Source organism: Sinohyriopsis cumingii, chromosome 1 (genome assembly GCF_028554795.1).
Source record: "Sinohyriopsis cumingii isolate HCF-2022 chromosome 1, ASM2855479v2, whole genome shotgun sequence".
NCBI classification, from domain to species: domain Eukaryota; kingdom Metazoa; phylum Mollusca; class Bivalvia; order Unionida; family Unionidae; genus Sinohyriopsis; species Sinohyriopsis cumingii.
In genome coordinates, this window is record NC_142961.1 from 143435154 (window position 1) to 143447064 (window position 11911).

Below are 11911 nucleotides of genomic sequence, written 5' to 3' on the forward strand. Positions count from 1 at the left end.
ACTTATAATAAAGGTCAGTATACAAAAAATACTTATAGTAAAGGTCAGTATACAAAAGATACTTATAGTAAAGGTCAGTATACAAAAGATACTTATAGTAAAGGTCAATAAACAAAAGATACTTATAATAAAGGTAAGAATATAAAAGATACCTAACAGATCAGCCAGTTTTCAAAAGGTGTTGATGCAATGAGAACATTTGGACCATCTTGATTATTTTTGTGAGAAAGAAATGTCTTCATACAATTTGTAGGACTGACCATATAAGTTGCAAATGTTAATGAATGTAACTCTAAATATACAGCAAACTTTTTTCCTATGTATACAAAGCTCAGAAACAGAAACAGAAACCGCTGCTCGACACCGAATTGTCACTTTAGGTTTTTACATTACTAATGTCATTTTCATATTTTTGTAATTATTTTGCTTTTAACGATACAATTTTTTAAACAGAAGTATTCTTATGAACATGACATGTATTTGTTGGGGTGCAGGCTGATTTGGACCATGGCTGATTATGACCATGATTATTGTAACCAAATTATAGGCTGATTCCGACCATGTGAAATTTCTTAAGTTTTGTCTTAGATGTAGATGTGTCATTTACAAACCATTTTAAAAATATTATATTCTTCATTATTTCACAGATTTTCTAAACTGTTTAAAACTGCATTTAAAGCAGGAAAACTGTGATTTAGTACCGTATACAAATAGGATGAAATAATGAGATCATTTATCTTGAATTGGCCATTTAACACATTAACCCCTAGCGACGACTTAATGGAGCAGGAGGTAGTAGCCTACTGCCAAGCTCTGTAGTGTCATGGTCATGCAAGATACACTAAAGTGGGTGGTATTATAGAAAGGTAGACAGATGTAGCTCTACAATGATACCAAATAATCTGGAATATCTAGTTGCACTATAAAATACAGATAAAAAAACTCATTTTTTGGACCTGACTTTTTCTACCCAAAATTCACCCGTGGTCGGAATCTGATTTTGTGTCCGGATTTTATACTTTTTGGTCTCAGATCTAAGGCAAACCGGTATGAACTGCAAACAGACTGATAAACCTTTGCAAAAAGTAGGATAAGATGGGCATTTGGAATAAAGAGTGGTCTCTATACAAAAATAATGGCTCCGTTTAGCAAAAAAAATATTTGAAAAATCCAACTTTTACCCTTCTGCTCATGCACGAGTCAAATAGCCAATGAAAAACGATGTTTCTAACAAAACTAGGCAGTATGTTATTGAAAGATCACTGATGATTTGGTGTTTTCAAATCTATTCAGAAATAGCTTTCAAAATGTGTTTCCTACTCAATTTTTAGGTGAAAATGACAAAAAACTCCAGGGGTTAATGTGTTAATAGTAAATGTTTTCGAAGCGACTCGTTCACCTTTGTTAAAAATTAAAACAATTTATGCTATTGAGAAATAATACAATTAATAAGTGAAAAGAAATCTTCAAAACAAAATGCTGACACTGCATTTGTTTTACGTCTATATACATTGGTTTTAGTATCTTAAGGCTTATATTAGATTGTGTAGAATTTGTATTAATATTGTATATTGTACTTTATACTGATAAAGCACTAAAAAAATTATATACTAAAAAATGAAACTGGGTTTCTGTCAAATTCATTATTTAATTTTAAAAAGTATATTCAGATACTTTTCTGGACTTTGTATTAATAATAAAGAAAGTGATAAAATAAGGAAAGCTAAATTATATCTTGCTAATTTTTGTCTATTATTTTCATAAATTAAGTGATGATTTAGATTTTATTATCATTTACAGTATAATATATTTCCAATCTATTGAATTCTAATTCCAATAATGAAAATTTAATCACTACTGTTTTCCAACATAAAAACAATAATGAATGACATTTAATTAATCAATTTAAATTGTCTCATCATATTATCACCACCTGTTTAATATTACTTTGTTTGATCAGTATGCCTCAATTATTATGATTGTAAATAATACAGAGATCTTAACAACAATTTGAAAAATCTATTTCCTGCTACAACAACATCTTTACTAGCCAAGGTTCTGATATGGTAACCCTATCTACACCTTGGCATATCGAGTAGAAATTTCTGTGTTTCAGGTCTGTGAATTTCATGGATGTGGGGGCAAGCCACTGCATCCATCAAAATTAATTTGTTAAAACTTGAACATTGTTCACACATGATCAAGAAAAGGGGAGCACACAACCTGAATAGACTAATATATAAGCAATCTTCCAGTGTTGGTCCTTGTTTACACAAATACCTTTTAGTCAAATACACCTGTAATGTCTGGAAGATAGTCATACTTTGGATGTAAATTTACAAAGTATCCATTTTAGGTCAATTACCCCCACCATTTTCAGCCAATGTACAATGAACCACACTATTGGTTAGTTGGCACTACATACTAGGGGAAGCAACTCATGAAATCCGACAGAAGTCGTTAGGACAAAGCACCAATATATATGTTCGATCTGCCAAGGTGTAGATAGGGTTATTACATCAGAACCTTGGCTAGCAAAGATGCTGTAATGAAAACATACTTTTTACCATAAGAGAACAATAAATACAATGCTGACTTTAAATTCCATTGTAATCTCTGGTAACATGGAAGTATTATTCTATTATATAATTGTTAATATATAATCTCTATCAAAAAAATCAAAGCTCTCAATGGATTTAATATGTGCTGTAATTAACATTTTCACACCTTTCAAAGGTTAAATCAAAATTGAAATAAGTAGCTTTGTTGGTTTGATATTTCACTTGCAATAGATAAATCAAACAATAACAGTAAAAAGCATTTTAGTATTTATTATTCATCAATAAATATTAATTTGGTAAATGTAATGCTAAAATAATCACATGAGAAAACGACAAAAGCCATGGGACAATTAATGTACTGTTTGTCAATTAATGTACTGTTTGTAGTGCTTACAGTCAGTCATATTTGCTTGGTTTATGGACGGTTTCAAAATGTTTTTCAAAGATACTGACTCAAAGAATATTTTGTTTTGTTTATTGTAAACATTTAAATGTTTCTCAACAATAAAGCTAGATGTGACAGGTCATATCTATATTGTTCTGATTTTGGCAACGTGTGCAAAGAATTGATCAGCTTTATGTGGTGGAACTACTGGTCTTCGTGCAAGAACTATTTTGTGTAAATTTGAGCTGAAAATCAACTATTCACATTCTCTATGTTTAAATAACCAATGACTACTAATAAACATGTATTACATTGTTTTTCTCTATTATATAATATTTCACATGGTCACAATCAGACTAGAATTTGGTCTGAATCAACATGCTGTATACTCCTTATCAACACCAATTGATCTGAGTTTCTTCTGACCCTTCCCACTCTATTCTTTATATTTGGATGATACCCCAAAATTAATGTCCCAATATAAAAAATATCGGGTTGGAAAAGTAAGAGGAAACTCGAATATAATACTGATTTAGTCAGGTGACAGCTAAACAGACTGCCCTCTAGACTCCAACATAGATATCAAAGGATCTGAAATGAGGCAAGAAAGAAAACTGGACCAACAAGATGTTTTTCGCCTTTTTTTTTCTTTCTAACATGGCTACTATTCATGTCTGTAAAAAGCGCAGAATGATTTGTTGCTCTAAGGAGACTCAGACTATCTTATTAGTGCTCCGATTGGCTTCTTTAGATTACCCTACCTTGTGCTCTGATTGGCTTATTTAGACTACACTACCTTGTGCTCTGATTGACTTATTTAGACTACCCTACCTTGTGCTCTGATTGGCTTATTTAGACTAACTTATTAGTGTTCTGACTGGCTTATTTAGTTTACCCTACCTAGTGCTCTGATTGGCTTATTTAGACTACCCTACCTTGTGCTCTGATTGGCTTATTTAGACTACCCTACCTTGTGCTCTGATTGGCTTATTTAGACTACCCTACCTTGTGCTCTGATTGGCTTATTTAGACCACCTTATCAGTGCTCTGATTGGCTTATTTAGAATACCCTAACTTGTGCTCTGATTGTCTTGTTTCGACTATCCTACCTAGTGCTATGATTGGCTTATTTAGACTACCCAACCTCGTGCTCTGTTTGGCTTATTTAGACTACCCTACCTTGTGCTGATTGGCTTATTTAGACTACCTTATTAGTGCTCTGATTGGCTTATTTAGACTACCCTACCTTGTGCTCTGATTGGCTTCTTTAGAATATCCTACCTAGTGCTATGATTGGCTTATTTAGACCACACTACCTCGTGTTCTGATTGACTTATTTAGACTACCAATCCTTGTGCTCTGATTGGCTTATTTAGACTACCTTATAAGTGCCCTGATTGGTTTATTTAGGCTACCCTACCTTGTGCTCTGATTGTCTTATTTAGACTACTCTACCTTGTGCTCTGATTGGCTCACTTAGACTACCCTACTTAGTGCTCTGATCACCTTATTTAGACTACCTAATTAGTGCTCTGATTGTCTTATTTAAACTACCTTATTAGTTCTCTGACTGACTTATTTTAACTACCCTACGTAAAGCTCTTATTGGTTTATTTAGACTACCTTATTAGTGCTGACTGGCTTATTAGATTACCCTATTAGTTCTCTGGCATATTTAGACTACCCTACTTAGTGCTCTGATTGGCTTATTTAGACTACCCTATTAGTGCTCTGGCTTATTTAGACTACCTTACTTAGTGCTCTGATTGGCTTATTTAGACTACCCTACCTAGTAATATGATTGGCTTATTTAGACTACCCTACCTTGTGCTCCAACTGACTTATTTAGACTACACTACCTCATGCTCTGATTGGCTTATTTAGTCTACCCTACCTTGAGCTCTGATTGGCTTATTTAGACTACTCTGTAAGTGCTCTGGCTTATTTAGATTACCCTACTTAGTGCTCTGATTGGTTTATTTAGACTACCCTACCTAGTGCTATGACTGGCCTATTTAGACTACCCTACCTCGTGCTCTGATCGACTTATTTAGACTACCCTACCTCGTGCTGTTATTTGCTTATTTAGACTGTCCACCCTTGTGCTCTGATTGGCTTATTTAGACCACCCTTCTTAGTGCTCTGATTAGCTTACTTAGACTACCTTATATGTGCTCTGATTGGCTTATTCAGATTAGGTTATTAGTGCTCTGATTGGTTATTTTGACTACCCTACTTAGAGCTCTGATTGGCTAATTTAGATTACCCTATTAATGCTCTGATTGGCTTATTTAGATTACCCTATTCATGCACTGATTGGTTTACTTTGACCACCCTACATAGTGCTCCAATTGGCTTATTTAGACTACCCTACCTAGTAGCGAAAAATCTTGTGGACATAGCAGCGGACAAATACTTGACCCTAGCATATAACCAAACTATGGCAAACCACAGGAATAAGTTCCAATTAAAGTCAGCATCAACAAATTGTTTCAAGTACAGCTTCTTTTCACATACAATAAGGACTTGGAACAAATTACAATCAATAATTACAGTAGCTCCTGGCTTGTATCTCACAGCTTTCCAAAATCACATCAGATCCTAATGAACTAGTAAGCTAAAAGTAAGACCTAATGATTCTCAGGGCTATGCCAGTTGAGGTAAAGCTATCAGCCGGTACTTTGGTACTCTGGTACACACCCATTCATAATTACCAGGTAATACAATTAGTTACAGGGTAGTCATTTAGTTCATGTGGGGGAAAAAATAGAAAACCACCACCAAAAGAAACCCCACATTTCCAAGCTCAGATCAGAGATTATATCTGCCAATGTCATGAGTGAGTGAGACAAAATGGCTACAGTTTGAGGCTTGTGTCATGCGACACTGATTCATAGCAGACCTCAGTCTACTGATCATATATTGTCAAAGTGTGTGACCATATGGCTCTGTACGCAAACAGTTTCCTTATCTTCTATTTAGAGTAACGGTACATGACACATTTCCAAGAAAACAGATGGATTTCTTGAATTTTGAACCATATGTAACAGATTCACTATAGTTTGGTACACAGGTACGTAACAGACCAGTCTATAATGAAAAAACATGTTGATCTTATTATGACTGAAAAATGTTAGAGGAGTGGGATTTTATTAAAATTAAGAACATGTTGCATGAGGAAGGGATAAATCAATAGCACTTTACAAATTTTGAATGAGGAATTCTCCAGTGATGTAATACAGTATTAAGAATTTGTGGACTTGACTTCACGACCTTTGAGCAAAGTTAAATATGTGATGTAGACTAATTAAAGTGAATGCTGTGTATATATAATTTATAATTTTATTTTGTATCTGTATTCTCATACTAAGCTATGTCGATTTTACCGATTTATGACAAGAATTTTGACTAACTGCACATCCAGGTAAGTAGCAGAGATAAATGAAAGTTTTTCATAGTTTTCTGTAATTACGGCATATAATATATAGATCACTATTTGTATGCTCAGACTGCGCTTTTCTGCCACTCATATTAGTAATAATTACATTTATACCTGTGGTTGGGTGTTTGGTTGGCATGTGTAAACTTACAACAAAGCAGTTCAGGTTCACATTTAATATAATTTACCATTGACTGGGTACCTAGCTTGACTTTTTCTAAAATTCTGATATCTCTATTGAGGTTCCTTATCTCATCGCTGGTATAGTAGCTGGACTGGTCTGAGTAGGAAGGGATGAAAACATACACTTAAACTCTTTTACTTAATTCTGCCTTTCCTATCATTACTCTTCTGTCTGTCCTATTGCTACCTTCCTTCCTATATTCTTGACCACACACCATCCGTTGCATAGCAGTCAAATGTGACCGTGTCAACGGATAGATTGATAGACAGTAGCCCTACAATGTAAGACCTCAACCTAGTCCTACAATGTAAGACATAGCACATGTTTTTGCAGTGCTGTGTCTTATGTTGTAGGACTAGACCTTGAACATATTTAAATATCAGGGTCAAGGTCTTACATTGTCGGACTAGGTGGGTAGATACCTCATGCTCTTACTGGCTTATTTAGACTACCGTACCTCGTGCTGATTGATTGGCTTATTTAGACTACCCTCCCTAGTGCTCTGACTGGCTTATTTAGACTACCTTTCCTAGTGCTCTGATTGGCTTATTTAGACTACCCTCCCTAGTGCTCTGATTGGCTTATTTAGACTACCCTCCCATGTGCTCTGATTGGCTTGTTTAGACTACCCTCCCTAGTGCTCTGATTGGCTTATTTAGACTACCCTCCCTAGTGCTCGGATTGGCTTATTTAGACTACCCTCCCTAGTGCTCGGATTGGCTTATTTAGACTACCCTCCCTAGTGCTCTGATTAGCTTATTTAGACCACCCTCCCTAGTGCTTTAATTGGCTTATTTAGACCACCCTCCCTAATGCTTTAATTGGCTTATTTAGACATGGAAAAATGAAAACTGACCCTAATGACCTTATGCATGTATTACGTGTAAAGTTTTGTCAAACTTATCATTGACATTTATCAGCCGATAAACCTTTAGATTTGGAAATTCTTGTGAGTCCTAATTATAATCATAGACACTTGATTCAAGGGGAAACTAAAGTGTACACTCATCAGTTAATAATTAATACACATTAGTTCCCCACCCCTCCAATCAAGTGCCTATGATTAAAACTTGTAATCGTGCCGCTCCGGTGGCCTAGTGTTTAGAGCGTCCACCTCGGATGTGGGAGGTCGTGGGTTCGATTCCCGGTCGAGTCGTACCAAAGACCTACAAAAATGGTACTAATATCTGCCTCGCATGGCGCTCAGCATTAAGAGGTTAGTGTTAGGACTGGTCGGCCTGGTGTCTGGGTAAAGTGACTCGGTGGGACATCATGCTAAATGTATGTAGCATAATGCCCCAGTGCTAGACATCACTATAAACTTTTACAATGCATACATCGTAGTGATGTGACTGAATTTTTTTTAAAGCTACGTTAAAAATCCAAAAATCCAATTCACACAACTTGTAATCATAGGCACTTGTTTGGGCGGGGACTAATGTGTATTAATTGTTACCTGGACAAGCCACAATACCTGAAACGGACGATTCTTTTCGATGTTTGTTTAAACAACTGGCGAGTGTTCGATAGAAAATAACTGCATCACATCACCCTAGCGGTTAAACTGTAATCATGAGATTACAAGTGTTAGGTAAACTGTCCCAGGTTTAACTTAAGTGGGAAGCGACGATGCAGACGAGGTATGTCCTATGAGAGAACAGTGCATAACCCGCCACGTTTAAAACAACTTTTCACAGTGGGTTACCTCCCTTTGGAAGGATAATCCGGTTGCTTACAGGACTCGAGGTACTAATTCAACTCCAATATTAAACATATGGAAACACCATCATATTCAGAATTCAATAACTTAAAATTTCTGGGTGCTGATGATGAGACCTATAATTCTCCATGCACATCTAACCTTGGTGCAAGCTTATGTGTGGAGAACACCATATGAGCCGCGGCATTTTGTTTATTTACATGTGCATGAAACACATGTTATTGATTCTGCACCAAATGAATCAGGTGCTACTTTCATTATTGAGTACTCCTGAGTGAAGCCTGTAAAAATGCTAAAATTGCATCAGTAGAAATTTGTCTATATTTTTTTTCAAATTACATATAGGATAAGCTCTCAACGGATATTTTTACTAAAATTTTAATTTTCATTATTAACCAATTATGGACCACCAAACCCGTAAATACTCTATTATTTAGATTGGTTCACGGTTCTTCCGTATAATTAGTACCGTGTGTCCTACAGGACCCACAGTACTAATTCATCCCCGAGTAAACATATGGAAACATCATAATATTCAAAATTAAATGACTTAAAAATTTCTGGGTGCTGATGATCAGACCAATATTTCTCCATGCACAATTATCCTTGGTGCAAGCCTCTGTGTGGAGAACACCATATGAGCCGCGGCATTTTTTCATCTACATGCACAGTAGTACGATAAGCCAACCCCACAAATCTGTGTTGATACTGATGGACGATGTTGTAGGTATGATGTCACCTGTTCATCAAAATATGCAATTTTGCTGCATGCAAATCATTCCGGAACAAACCCGCGTACACGTTAGACATATACCGATAATTGGTAACGGCCATAACAAGTGCGAAATTCAAAATGGCCACATGACAATTAGTTGTGCTATTCCATGTGAATTTACAAGTGACCAAGCACATGATTTTATCAGGAAACATAATCTACATGTCACCAAAAGAACCCTTCAGCCGACGGTAGCTGCACAGCCACGAGAAATACCGGTAAGTGTATAAAATGTACATCGATGTGTGCAGCCAAATCTGAATGCAGATAATTGCAGCTTTTAATGAATAGATGATATCAGGCCCTCACCCGAAAATCAATATCCTCACGGATGAAGGGCTAATTTATCGGCCTACATGCACAGGGGCTCGTACCGTTGCTTACAACCGACCCGTTATACATGTACTATATAATAACTACAAGGGAGGACACTTGTCTCCTTGCTCACGCGACCTATTTAAGAATAAACGCTGATATTTCAAGCTACGCTTTGCGTCGCTTAATAAATTTGGTACCGATATTTGTTGTTGATGTTGTTTATCCATTAATAATAATAATAATAATAATAATAATTGATTTAGTAATTTAGGCCACCGGCCCATATTACAAAATACAAGTAAATATAGCCATTGTGTACAGAAATTAAATGTTATGTTCTTTATGAGTATACATTTTCTATAAGTAATCAGTGGATAATAGTCACCTTGCGTACGAGTTATCAAATATTTTCTATAAGTAATCAATGGATAATAGTCACCTTGCGTGCGAGTTATCAGATATTTTCAAAGACGAAAAGTCAAATTGATACAGTAAGAAAGTATTCTTACTTAAATTCTTATAATTAATATATTATTATGATTCATGAAGGATACACTTTTTTCAACAGACGGATAGAGATAATAATAAAAATAATAATAATGAGCACTTTGTATAGCGCCTAATCTTTAGAAGCTCTAAGCGCTTTACAACATTAGACAACACCTATAAGATAAAAAAAACAAAAACAAAACACTATGAAATTAGAAAAACATTAAAAAATAAAAAAAACATGCTGCGAATATTTCAGGTAGGAAACATTATTAGGTCTTTAAGTTTGTTCTTGCAGTCGAAATAAGTGAGTTTTGAGAGCCCTCTTGAATGTGATCACTGTGTCGTTGTGTCTAATTTCAGTGGGCAATTCACTCCACGTTGCTGGGCCCTGGTATGCAAAAGAACGCTGTCCACATGACTTTGTTTTCATAGTGGGAATAATGAGTATACGATCGTCAGAAGAGGAGCGTAAGTATCTTGTTGGTGTGTACACATGGGTGAGGTCGGATAGGTATGTTGGAATAGAGTCCGATAATGAAACGTAGCACAGAGAACAAATTTTGTGTTTGATTCTGGATCGAATGGATAGCCAGTGTAGGGTACAGAGCAGCAGGGAGGTGTGCTCTGATCGTGGTACTCTAAGTATGATCCGAGCAGCTGTGTTTTGAACTTTTTGAAGTTTCTGGAGTAGATACTGAGATGAACCAGACAGAATTGAGGTACAATAGTCCGTATTGAAAGTACTAATGAACACACAAGTGTTTTAGTGGCATCATCTGAAAGATATTTGCGAATGGAGCTGATGCGTCTCAGCTCAAGATATGCAGCCTTGCATATGTTCATGACATGTTGGTGCAATGTGAGAGTACTGTCCAGAGCAACACCTAGGTTTCGTACTGATTGTGTGAATTTAATGTTGGCACTGCTGATATTTATTGTTTGAGGTAAATGATGTGAATGAGAAAGTCTTTGTGTTGTAATCAGAATGGCCTCAGTTTCATCATCATTCATCTGCAGCTTGTTACATGTCATCCATGATTTCACATCAGAAATGCACCTCTCTACACCTTGGATGGTAGCATCAACTTTATTTGGGTGGCTAGATTTGTATATTTGGGTGTCATCAGCGCACAATTGGTGAGACACTGAATGATGATCTATGACACTTGAGAGTGACTGAGTGTACAGAATGAAGAGAACAGGTCCAAGAACAACCATCCCCCCCCCCCCGTGGAACACCACAACATAGATCAACTGGGCTGGAGTGTATTCCATTTGCAGATACAATGTGTGTCATGTTGACCAAGTAGGACTTGAACCACAGTAAGGCTGTATCATGAATGCCAAATACATGCTGAGACGGTGAAGTAATATATTATGGTATATTGTGTTAAATGCTGCAGACAAATCAAGGAGGGTGAGGACTGTAATCTTTCCGCTATCCAACGCAGAGAGAATGTCATTAACTACTTTTAGAAGAGTAGTTTCAGTACTGTGGCAAGGACGATATACAGATTGTACATTGCTAAAAAGACTGTTTGAATTTAGATGAGATACAAGCATGGGATAGAACAACCTTTTCTAAGATTTTTTATATGAATGGGAGATTAGAAACTGGGCGGTAGTTCTTTAAATCGTTATGGTCTAGTGTTGGTTTCTTCAGCAGAGGCTTTACAATGGCAGTTTTGAAAAATGATGGGAAATCCCCGGATGAGAGAGAGGTATTAATAACATCAGTTAGTGAAGGCAATACTGGATCTAAGCACTCAAGCAGCAGTGATGTTGGAATTGGATCAAGTTCACATGACTTTGGTGCACTCTTCATCACGATTGTACGTATGAAATCCATAGAGACAGGTTCAAATGCTGCTAATGATTGCCGCTCAAATAATAAACTTCTATAAAATATTTTTCTTAAATGATTATAAATAAGCTGGACAAATACAAACGAAATGGAATTAATCTTCTACCAAATAAACATTATTATGCCAGTATAATTCACAGTACCTATTATTTCCCTGAATGCTATTATGCCTA

The 11911-nt window shown here is 36.0% G+C and overlaps 1 protein-coding gene across 2 annotated transcripts in view; it reads right to left on the minus strand.

The window, feature by feature from the left end:
- Positions 1 to 8274, minus strand: part of LOC149808062 (D-amino-acid oxidase-like) — a 47018-nt gene extending 38744 nt beyond the window's left edge. The window contains exon 1 of one of the 2 annotated variants that reach the window (XM_089973197.1): positions 8044 to 8274. The gene's annotated coding sequence lies outside the window, so the exon portion shown is untranslated. Of the gene's footprint in view, positions 1 to 8025 lie in introns of both variants that reach the window. The other variant, XM_089973204.1, reaches the window with a different exon arrangement.
- Positions 8275 to 11911: the final 3637 nt, after the last annotated feature.